The following is a 12830-nucleotide window of genomic DNA, read 5'->3' on the forward strand; positions in this document are numbered from 1 at the left end:
TTTAAGACCGCGAAAGTCGCTATGTGATGGAATGTTAGGATTTAACTGTTTTAGGCAGAAAACACAATAACTGCGATTTCGAAAACGCCCCGTTGGCGTACTTGACTCTACGATCTGTAGTTCAGTATTTAATTTTCGTCCGATTTTGTTGTGTTTCTCGTAAAACAACATTATAAGATGGTCTAAACCAACATTCGAATAGATGGGATCTGCGCGTGGGGTAACACTGAGCTTATAGCGTAAGATTTGTGCATTCTTTGCAACACTTTTGGCGGCAATTTGGTAATGAAATATTAACCCTCAGTAAAATTCTTGGCGGAGATGTATATATACATATACGTCTTAGGTCCAATTCCAAAGCTTATACGATATTTTTTAAGCATCGAGTTTAAGTCAACAGGTACATACTACATAACAAACAACAGCAGGCTGTACTTAGATTAAGTGTTACATTTTTATTAACATTTTTATTTTTATTAATAAAACAAGTAATGTCTACTCTTTCGGACGCGAAACTAAACTGGAAATTACGATAGGAATCGCTAAGCGCTTAAAACCTCTGGGTATAGCGAACAGGTGCGCCAGTTAAAGCAAGTCGATCTCGGGCGTGATAAACGTACTCTGAAAGGGTCGTGCACACTTGAGCTAAGCCAACAGCTACACAGGACCTTCGAATGACTCGACCACGTTCAAAGGCTCATAGCGCTATTGGAATATTCAACGTCGAACGGGATGTACGGATATGTTGTACGCCAAAGTATTAACGCTGCTTTTCAAGGTCTGTCAAGCGAAACCCGCGTACACAACATTTAGGAACTGGGAGTGCTGTATGCCATATTTATCTACAATACGTAGCTATGACCTGACGCACCCATTAGTTTTGGTATCACTGAAGGACGCGAAACGTAAACGTTTAAAGGGTACACTAATTCTTTAAAATTATAGTATGTTGGGGTAAGATGGTACATGTTCCATTCTCTTTTATTGTCCCATTTGGTAGTAAACGAAGATAAAACACGATAAGCTAACATGTTATATTATGAGTTAAAGGTATCTCATGTTACCCCACCGTACTATATATTATTAGCCTGTCATCCGAAGTTCGTTGCAATATTACTTAAAAATAAATTGTCACGTACAATACTCGTAAGCAGCCTCTGTGTTGCGGCAAATTAAATGGGAAAGCTGCATACATCACAGAGCGGGCATTTCCGAAAGGTCGCTTTTGCGTGAACGCTTTCATAAGCGCGTTTCCCGCTACGCAACCTACTGTTTCTGTGCGGAAACTTTACCTTTATAAATATACACGAATACTGTTTGAAGATTAGGAAATTTAATTATTTAAGGGAAAAGCGGTAAAATGTACCAGGGTGAATTAAACATAGGCTTTGCACGCGAAAATGTTTGTCAAAATTTCGAAAAAACGGCGGAAAAAAAATTGTGAGAAGAAGTGCTGAGAAATTGTTTGAACTAGTTCATGTTACGTTTTCATACTCTACTGCGTCACCATAAGCAGTTAAATCCAGCAGTGCAGAATCGGTATGTTACCTATAACCTGGGAGCAAACAGATCCAATGTTGAGATAAGAAGTCGACACCACACACCGCGAGTTTGAAGGCTATTTAGGCTTGTATTTGTACATGTACCCGCGCTTATTTACCGCATGTAACGATGCCGCGAATTTAAGTAATGTTCGGAACTCGCCGCTGCTGTTTCCAACATGCTATTTTCAGTCCTCTGATTCTAAAAGGTCTGTTGATGCGCCACGGGGAGCAAACGGATTATTTCGGGCACTTTCGCTGGGTTAGTCAAACATTCCAACTTACATTTTCATAACACGCGTTGGGAAAGCGAAATACTTCAACCGATTGTTGTGTTTAACAGGCCCGACCGCATAGTGACAAGGGTTTTCAATTTAAATACTCCGTATAGAAACAACCACCACTATACGCTACCACAGTGAAGTTTTTAAGGCACGAGGATAACACCATTGACGTCACACGACCGTGACGTCACACAACTCCGAAAAACGATGAAAATCTTAACAAACAGCTAGCTTTACACGTCTTAGCGCCCTCGGCTTATGCCATACGAGGTTGTTGGTGCAGTATACCGAACTGGTTATAACCGCATTGAGCCAGATCCACGAAAGTCGACAGTGATATCCATCGCAACATAACCTCGGTATATTTTAGCTCGCCCGCAGTTAACGCCTTGCTACCACATCGCCGCCTTTATCTCCAATACGCTATATACAGGCTTAAACTTCCATATACAAAACTCTGGATTGTATTTCTGAACATTGATACATGAACAGTTACAAAGCTGACATGCGATGCTGCAAAGAAATATGGCTCAACCACGAAACACAGCACAGCAGGCCTGCTGGATAAAACCTCCCGTTTTACAAGCAAGAACCATCTACATTCTTTACTACAAGCTTAGCTGTCATCTCGCACTATCCAATTACGAAGGTGTCAAGCTAGCGAACGGCCGAGGTTTTTTAAGTGGGCTGAATTGCTCGTCCGCACGTCCTCGGCTAAGTGGCTTTTCGCCGCGCTGTTTCAAAAATCCGCACAGTGATAAGTCGCAGTAATGAAGTGGCTTAGCGATGTTCGTTTAACTCGCACACTCCACGTTCTCCGTAAACCCAACTGCTCTATAATGCCCCTAAATCACGTTGCACGCTGTACGATGTGAAGGTATATTCGCTTGGACAGCGTGAAAACGCCAATTATTAGTCATACATGACGCGTTATCGACATTCATTGGAATCCTAATCCATTATGGTCATACCAAGAAAAGCTAATTTTAATAACCTTTGAAACACAGACTGCCCGGTAAGCAGAATTCTACTTACACTAATAAGTAAAGCAAATATCGGCTAATTACCCACGACAAACGGGCATGCTTGTTGTACGCAACCTTTCATACCAGGGTAGCATTGCAGCAACACAAAGGAATATTGTACCCTAACTAGGCATGGGGTAATGGTTTATTTAATTCTGTTATCTCGTAGCGAACAGCGTGAATGACATTGTGTAAATTAGCTTAGACATTAGGCGGCCGCTGTACTAGTATGATTTACGAGCTGAGGTTAAGTATGAGGTGGTTAAACTTGGTCTCACTGTGGTTTAACGGCGCTCGACTACAGCACATTAATTACACGAGGAATGGTTCTAATTTAAACCTAAGTTTCGTGGCTTTTTGCCTTGATAAAACCAAAACACGTCTCACAGGTGAACTTAGGGTCGAACATAGACAACTTATATAAGATAAATTGCGCAGAACTGTTGACAAAACTTGTCTTTCCAGTTCCGCTGGCCGGCAAAGCAAAAGTTCTCTTATCTTTCAGAAAATTCTTAGACAGCGAGGTAATGAATGTTTTTTCAACCAAAAATTGACAGTTGGTGTCAACAACTTGGCTTCTGTGCGAGCTTCAGGTGCTAAAGCTATTTTCTCTCTAATTATTATCTGCATCTCATACACGGTAATAAGATCTCAAGGAAATTCCTTGCGTTAAACAAGAGCGGTCACGAGAAAATATGCCGCTTAAGCGCCAGGCGTTTGAATTTGGATTAATTACGGTTACGATTACATGGACGTGCGGCTTCGGTTTTCAGAAATTCGTTATTTGTGCCGCTTTTAGACTAAAGCGGAAGCCCCTTGGATGGTTAAGCCGTGGGAATAGCAGCAACTATGCGTCTTGACTGGAATACTGTAACAAGTTGTTTCCTGAAACTGCGTGACGAACGATATTGCCTTACGAAGATACCGTACAATATTCGAACCTTATCGAATCGAGTATCGAATTATAATTTACTGTTCTGATGCTTTGGGTACTCAAATGCGATTAAAACACTAAATGATGGTGAAAACAAAGAATATACCCCCTTCCACACCTTTATAATTGCCGGTTATAGTAGTTGAATGCATGCTACAACATATACGAGCGGAAAAAGCCAAAAAGATTTCACACAAGACGGATTCGGATTGCGCTTGAGGCAATACAACTCGACGCGATTTTTATAACAACATGTCTTTTGTATACGTGGTTTGCCGGCTTTGAAGAAACAGCTTGATGCTTGATCATGCTATTTTACTTTTTGCGTGGTATCTGACGGTGTTATTCTACGCTTTTGGTAACTACCACACACGCGATGAAGCTAACCATGTACTGTATTAGCGACAGCACTACACGTTCGATACATTTTAGAAAATAAACAACACAAGTGCTAAGTTTTTCGTGTGTGTACATCGACAACGCTTTAACTGGGTGAAAGTGCCAAAAAAATCAAGTAAAAATAAGCGGCGAGTTACGGGTCTGTCGCCTGTTTATGTACACATAATATGTCGCTGTTATGTCTCGTGTTATGCCTACGAATGCCTGCACGCACTGCCTAACTGTTTGCGCCCGGCTGCGGTGGTCCTGGCTGCGCGCCCGTGCCCTTTCTCACTAGGCTTCGGTAAGTATCGGCACGGCACGAACGAGGATTAATCAAACCACGACGACCGCCTTGTTTAGCGAACTTCTGCGGGATTTGAGGCTCGCATGGCCCGCACGAAGTTCGTCTCAACGCCCCGAAATAGCAGGTTTCCCAGAATCCAGCAACCATGGAATGCCGCGCGCAAGATTGGCCAGTTATCAGCCAGTCTAATCCCAGTGTTTTGAAAGCCTTAACGCTTAGCACAAGCTAACACGCAACCCACATTACAAAACGGCACTATATGCTCACACGTACGTAACTAAATTGGACTGAAAATAACATAATCTCCCAAAGTCCTTTCGATACGTCCGTTATCCTACCGCATACACAGCAAATGGCGATCAGCTTAAAACTTGTAGCCTGAAAACAAAAGCGAATTATTGTCCGCAGCTCATTACGGGAAACAAGAAAATGTGAGCCGAATCCGCTCTGCTGGAAGCGGTCTTAACACTAATGCTAGATAATATTGTTGTTCTACTTAAATTTCCCGCTTACCAGTCGGGATTAGACTTGAGGCAAGCTTCCTATCGGAGAAAATGCTCTCACTGAGACCTAGATCTAGCTGACTAAAGTGAACACGACGTAAATATTTACCAGACGCATAAATTCTTTCATTCTACATAATCAAGAGCCGGTGTTGGTATACACAAACAAGATAGCCAGATATGGCCTGTTAATGAATGCCGGCTAATTAACTCAACTAATGTGTTACACAAGCCAAAGAGGGTACTTCCAATATATAATATATACCACTATACCAAACTAAAAACAAACATACACGAGACGGACTAAAATACCTACAACGAAGTGTTGTACTTTTGAATGCTATTTTTAATCTAAATGTATCTCTCAAAAGGCAAAACAAACACAGCTAAACAGGCAACAATGCGAACACCTACAGCGAAACATAACGATATACGGTTTCCTAGCAGTTTACAAAAGAACCTTACAGCTTTATACACCCTTACTTGCTACCATTCTATTTGCGGCTATCCGCAAAAAAACTAAGTCTCTATCTAGGAAACAAAAGTAATTTTGGCGATGCACAATTTCGAACCGAAAGGTGTGCCGAAACTCATTTATCACAGTTTAGAAACACAGGCGCCCGTACTGGACAGGCGCTCAACCAAAAGCGTGGAAAAACGCAGTCATAAACCTCCTTTTATTTCTCACTCTAAATTATCCTGTTTCTTCCTTTCTCCTCCACCCCACCGCTCCTCGCCTTGTTTCTTTATTATCACGCCCAGGGGAGCAATTAACATTGGCGGTGACCGGGCCATGACAATGCGAGCCAGGAAACGCGGGACTTGGATTCAAAAGAAAAACCAAAATCCAATTCCCGACTTTGCTTATCAAATCATAGGCTATAATGTCTCAAAAAGGGCTTGGCAACAGATCAACCAGCCATAGGTATATAGTAGACTCATTTTTAACTCAATTAAACGCCTTAAGAAATTGACACTTCACCTCTAAAGAGCTGTACAAAATTTTCAAAATATGACGCACCAAACAGGCTCTCAAGCACAATGTACAGATACTGGAAGCTCGCCAACGAGTTAAACTGCCAAGTTTGATTTAAATAAAAGAAAAACGACGACCGAGTTACTAATTAAATCGCAACCCAATGCTAAGAACAAAGAGAAGATCCGTGTTTGGATTTAGCACGTTATGGGTAATGTTTGTGGAACGGTTTACCGACCTTCGTCGCATCTATTCTTAGAGGAAAGTGAATTAATTATTTTTAACCGTAATGAAACTTTAATTACATACAAATTTTATGTACGGAAAGGTTGTAGGATTTACCGAATTAAGGCTGTCAATGTACGTGTGAAAATCGTTCCCGTTTAAAATAAAACCTTATTGTCAAAGCTGGTACAATAAGAACGCAATGCAAGTGTGCAAATTGGAAAGTTAATTGCTACCCCTTGCAGTGCAAAGCACGTCGAACACGGTGCGCTGGATTACGTGGAGGTGATTCCACGGCTTTCAAGTACCGATCCTTTGATGGGTGCCGCCTACAAAGCGAAGATTTAATGCGGTTTGTATGCAAAGCGGTAAACCCCGTCGTCCGCGCAAATACGCGAAGCAAACCTATCTAAGATCCCTTCAAATAAGAATACGACTGAAAGTTAGAGCTGTATATACGTATCAATGCTGTTACTCAGTGGTGCTGCAGAGGGCAAGGTGTCCCTTGGTGCTGGGTGTAGACCACAGCAGTTGTTTGGTTGGGATCTCAGGGAACGGACGTGCGGGATCGTGTGCATCATTCCCAAGCGAGGTGGCATCTATAAAACTGGTGCGTGGTCGTTAACGTCTATTTATACTTCGTGCTGATTCGGCGAAGCTGTTTTCGTCGTTTTCTTGGCTCAAAGTCGATTTTCTACGACCTTGCTGCTGGGCGACGACCGCGGACAAAACGAGGACGGTAAACCGGCTCATAACTCAGCCGGCCGTCAGTGCTGTTGAATACACAGATCGTTTGTAATGGACGTACGGTCGGCGACAATCAACAGGCTAAACAGACGCATCGCCGCCGGACCTGTAAATAACCGAATCTGCATCAAACGCTGGGACAACATGTACGAGCGAATCGTTTATGATCTCACCCCTTTTATCGTACAATCTTGTGACGCGAAACTATTGTCCACTCGTTTTCACACAGTTCAGTTACACTGAAGGCACGTTATGCGTCATGGGTCGAAGTGAGTTCTATGCGGCTAGTCTGTTGACTTGGCGCGGTCGGGCGCGTGTCGAACGAAAACAGGCTTTAAAAACTTAAATTTTGCTCCGTCTTCATGGCGTTATTTGCCAGGTATACCTGGACACAATGCGACCACTTGCATTAGACCAAAGATGGTGTTTGCTGCCGCTGAATCAAAGGCTTTGCGTGCTGGCAACGAACCCACTCCCAGCTAGTTTTACAATCAGCGAAAACATCTGGCGAAAAAATGCATGACGTGCTGGGAACAATTGACGATTGACAGGACGAGAAAAACCGCCGAAACTTCCCAAGAATTCTTAAGCAAACCGTCAGCGTACGTTGGCAGCATGCACACTGCCTGTCACTGCAACAACAACACCGCATCGTATATAACCAACACATAAACCTGCCAACTCTGCCATTGTTAGCAAACGAAATTTATGCGTTTGGGTAGTAGAGTATACAGAATACACATCTTGGCTTAAACCAATGGCATTAAAAACAGGAACTGAAGACGATAACAAGGTTGTAGTATTGTATACTGTTATAACGTACGTGAGCAAGCGGAGACAAAACACTCGATTTCGTAGTTTAGCATGTAAACAACGCTCTTCAATTGCGCTCATTGGTTGTCAGCGTATATTGTCATGTGCGTTTGTATTCTTGTTTACCAGAGCTAATGGACTGCCCACGACCTTTGTCCGCGATCAAATCCCACGATTACTCATAGCAGGGCGGATGATAGGAAGCTAAATATAGCTGTTTTTGTTTTTTTGCAACGATGGAAAAGGCAGCTTGTAAAAACAGGAAATGAACCCGAAATACTCTTAAGCAAGTTTGCCAGAAAGATCCGGGCAATTTAGGTTTACAACCGCTACGGTGGGCGAGTGTACATCTGTCCCGCGATCGCAAACCACATCCCGTAGCGAGCTCAACTTTCAATTACCTCACGCTTGCTCTATGGACGACAAATCGCATTTATTGCCGCGGAGATAACGGGCCGCGAATGGTGCTGGAAAGAGCAACGACCGAGAAACGGCGGCGGACTGGCTGTTAAACAGATCGCTCGTAACTCCACTGCACCAAAGTCGTTAAACCTTACCAGACGGTTAACGACTTTAACGCGAAAAAGGGCATGGTAGGGTTGGCCGGAGGTCGGGGGGTTGGGTAGAAGCTACAATTCGAGTTAACGACCCGTGTGTGCTTTGTAAAACAGTCGGAACAACTAAGTTATTATTTTGTCACCCGTTCGCTCGTCGGGCTGCAAGCAAATTTCACGAAGTGACTGCGTAATACGGCCCACGGTGATTACTGGAGTAACTGGACTGCTTGAACTCTCGTTAGACCGCTATAAAGGTTGTAAAATCTCGCTTCGTTTCGTGGATTTATAAAACGCCCGTGTCCACTATATACCCTGATGCGGTAATTGGGAGATTGAGACTGGTGACCCCGGGTGACCTCGGCTGGCGATTTCAGGATTATATTCGTAAAACGGTTTGGTCGGGTCACTGACGCGAAGAAAATAGACAAAATACTGCAATGCTCGGTATGTGGAAAATATGCTGTGGTCTATCAACCACGCTGTCTTGTTGTGGTTGGTAAAATATTATCCCGAAGACTTCGGCGCGACCTGGTTCGGACGGGATGTTTCCGAAACACTTCGAGTGAGTGACGCGGCCTTGTCGTTGGCATTTCGTCAGTGTATGCCCGACACATGAATTAACATAACGAGGTGCTATGTTACAGCCTTCAAAGCGTTTGAAGCAGCATTCGGTGGGTGCGGAGCAATTTGTTGCCATTTACTGCGCAAGGCTAAACTGGCAGACGATGGATTAGCTTCGTTGGCAAAAAAATTGGAGAAGAGTTTGTTGCAACAAGACTCGAAAGATGAAAAGTAGAGGCAGCGTCGCTCTGCCCGCAAGGTAACGCGAGCTTCTATGCACACATGCTGCCCGCACTGGCTTGTATATTCGATCAACGTACTCACCACACCCGAACAGCCGCAAACTGTTTTCACAACATTGTGCAATAGCGCTGGGTGTATATGTTCGCTAATTTAGTAACACGGGCGTTAGGTTATTTAGTAACACGGGCGTTAGGTTAAGCTACGCCCTGCTGGCTACAGCGAGCTTATTTACTTCGTTTCACCTGCAGATGATGAGATAGAATGCCGGGCATTCCGGGGCACCGATAAACTGCCACAAGTCTAGCGATACCGATAGGTGAGAAAGGCGTCCGCCTGTTCTCAACACCGCGGTCCCGTATATGTACATGCGCACCAGACACATCTGATTAAATGGGAAACTGGAGCGTGGGTCAGGGCCGGAGCTCTTCCGGGCTATGGACAAGCGAAATTCGCCACATCACGTTTTCGCAAATAGATCAAACGCTCGAGAACGCATGGGACAAGAGATCACCTATATTCCGACACCGCGGTAATCGCATTATCCACCTTTATACACAGGTGCGACGAACGGCGGTCACAGAAGCCCGGTCGTTACTACACGCAGAGAACAGCAATTAATAAATTGAAATAGCCCAAGCCGCGAAAATGCGCGAGTACATAGCGGTTTCCATGAAATACAAATTAAACTGACCGAAAAACAGCCACAATGGATTTTCCCTGCCCAATCTCGCTCTTTCTTGTCAATTTATGCGGATATTTAACCGTGACACCATGCCCTTCTCACTACCTGCCCAATTCTGTAATACGCGGTTAGCTTACACTAAAATAGAGGTATTTTGAAAACAAGCTGTTTTTCGTGTCGGAACGTTTATAAGTCAATGCCGCAAGAATCGTGTGTTCGCAGTTTCGAATCTGTTTTCAACATGCTACACCCTTTAATTACCATCAACACGGCATCCGCATATTAAAACCACAGCACCAAATCATAGTTCGACTAAACAGTTCCAACCGCCTATTATGGAGCCTTAATGGGACTGCGGCCATTATATGTACAGGCCCAAGTATTGACATATAAACGACTGCGCCTATTTACGAAGTATGTGATCAACAACATTTTAGAAATAGCGTACGCTAATTATAGGCGAAACTTAATTTCTCTTCTCCTTTCCAGTATCTTGACTGGATCGAGAAATTTTCGCGATATTTTTTGACGCGATGTCGATTCTTGTTGTATAAGGCGTTTGAGATGCTTGTGCGTCACTTGTACTTTATCTCGGTTATAGAAAGGGCTTTATCCCGCCCAAGAGCCACACATATCTTCTCATTAAAAGCAAGTGGGGTACTTATCTTTAGATCCACACAAATCCGTTGAAAATACAGAGCCAAAAGCACATTTTAGCGCGCATGCCGATGACTATATATATATGTGCATATATAGTCGCAAAGGAATTATCGAAACCCTCAATAATATTTTCGAGCTGCCTCAGTGCACGACCTCAGCCAAACAAAATCTGCAATTAAACTCGCATTAAAAAGCACACGACCGCAAAATAATGATTCAGACCCGTCTCGGGTTCAAGACCGGGTTCGCATAAGTTGCCATGTCAGGCTGAAACCCAATGATCGAGATCGTTACGGAGACTTAACCTTACGACGGCGAAGATTCGTTTGCGGATTAATGAATTGGCAGCAGTGCAAAACTAAATCTCGGTATCAAGGCCTTTATGTATCTGCGCGGAAACTGACTGTTTGGTATAAATTAAGAATAGATTTACGTAATGGCCAGGAGCCAAAATATTTCGACTAAACAGCACGAAAATATTTCGCTAACAAAGGTATACCGCCTATAGGCGTGTGATGTACAGACAGTGTAATACTGGTGCCCAGGATTTCGTCTGGTTATAGCATCGCATAAACATTCAATCAGCAATTTATGCTTGAAAAACATTGGCCCTATTTGCGGCTGCGGCTTTTTTAAGCTTTTAATTGTGTAAACTGAATTACTCAGTCGAACTAACCGTTAGTAGCGCAAAGCATTATACACTTTGTGCTGCTGAAATTATAAATAGTATAACAAGCCGGATTACGAAGTAGGGCCAGGCACCAGACCAAGAAAAAACACGGAACCAATTCGACGTCGTTTATCAACAGAGCTGACAGCTAGGGCGGGATCTTGCATGTCGTCCAGTGTAATCCTGCTTCCCAATGCCGTAAGCAAGGCGCCAATGCTCGGCGCTGTTTACTAAACAGAAGCGAAACGATCGGGGTAATGACCGACCACGGACCGAGGCGCCAGCCATTCGTATACATGCACGCGGGCACCGCCAGGTCCAGCGCTTTAGAAACAATAACAAGTTGAACACAACTGATCCCTTTATAAGTTCACTGAACTTAAACCACCTGTTAACGGTATAGCGAATCAAGTGGAAAGTGTGCCTCATAAACTAACGGTCTCCTTGCATTTTACTTGCTACCAAATTTTCAAAATAGAACTTGCCTGTAGTAAGACGACTCCTCAGAGCAAACAAGCTGAGAATAGTGAAGCTGGCTACTAGTCTTACTGTTGCGTTACCACGTGCCATAGTATACGAGCACGGGGCGATCCTTTGACCAACGCTCCGTTTTCGCAGATTTAATTCGGACGGTAATCGGCATCGCTCCTAATCTGCGAGGATCTGGGTCGACAAAAGAAAGCATCACCCGTTCTCTAGTTTCGGTAGCTCGTTTCGCGATAATTAAAAAGGTGGAAGAAAAACGAGCTTCTTTTGCTGAAATAGAGTTTACAATGTGCTTTAACGCAAGCGTGTTGCGAGTTATAAATAAATCGCCTTTGAAATAATGTTCAATCGCTATCGCGTTTTGTGAATGGAAGTAGCGGTTGGAAATGAGGTAGCGATCGCGCCCTCAACGCCACAAAAGGTGTATAGGCGCCCGTAGGTATAACCAGCGTCCTCGGACTAACAATAGGGACCCAACACGAAAACGAGACGCACAAAACAGAACAACTCGGTAAACAAAATCAATCGATTAGAGAGGACGGGATACAATAGACGGGATGCTTGAATAAAAGTGTTAGTGTTCAAATTGTTATTTCAATCGACACCGTTTCACACGGTTACAGCGAATCGTCCTATTGAGCGACTCCGATCGCTGTGAAGCTAAAATGCGCCCCCGACGAAGCAAAACTTTTGCGACGCAGCTCACACGTACCCAAGCTGCATCCCAGTCTTGGAAAGCGAAATTACGATTCGCCGATGTGAAACTAAAGCGGCGACAACTCGCTGGCGTTATGTTACGATTTAAATCCGATCGTAAGCGCTGGTAACGGACACCGGTCGCGGGATTTGCCCAATAATAGTCTGGGTGGTCGTTTGAAAAGGCAACCGTGTTACTGAAGCCAGGTGTAGGCATTGGTTAGCATTGTACTGGAAGTTAGGACAACGACAGCTGCGTGGGTTAGGGTTACACGACATTTGTCAAGCGACTTCGCGCCAAAATCGTTTGCTTCCGGCGCCTTATCCATTAACTATGGTCGTTTGGTTGATACGAAACATGAGATGGATCAGAAGACTCCTGTTTTACAACGACCTATCTAAACAGGCGCGCAAAGCAAACGGATGATCAATCTCCGATGTCATCCAGCTTGAAACCACCTTGTTGTTTTTATGAGAAAAAAAATGCTGTAGAGTAGTGTGGGGTAAGATGGGATACTGTTAGCACTTATTTCCCGTTTTTT

The sequence above is a fragment of the Ciona robusta genome, chromosome 8 (genome assembly GCF_009617815.1).
Source record: "Ciona robusta chromosome 8, ASM961781v2".
Lineage (NCBI taxonomy): Eukaryota > Metazoa > Chordata > Ascidiacea > Phlebobranchia > Cionidae > Ciona > Ciona robusta.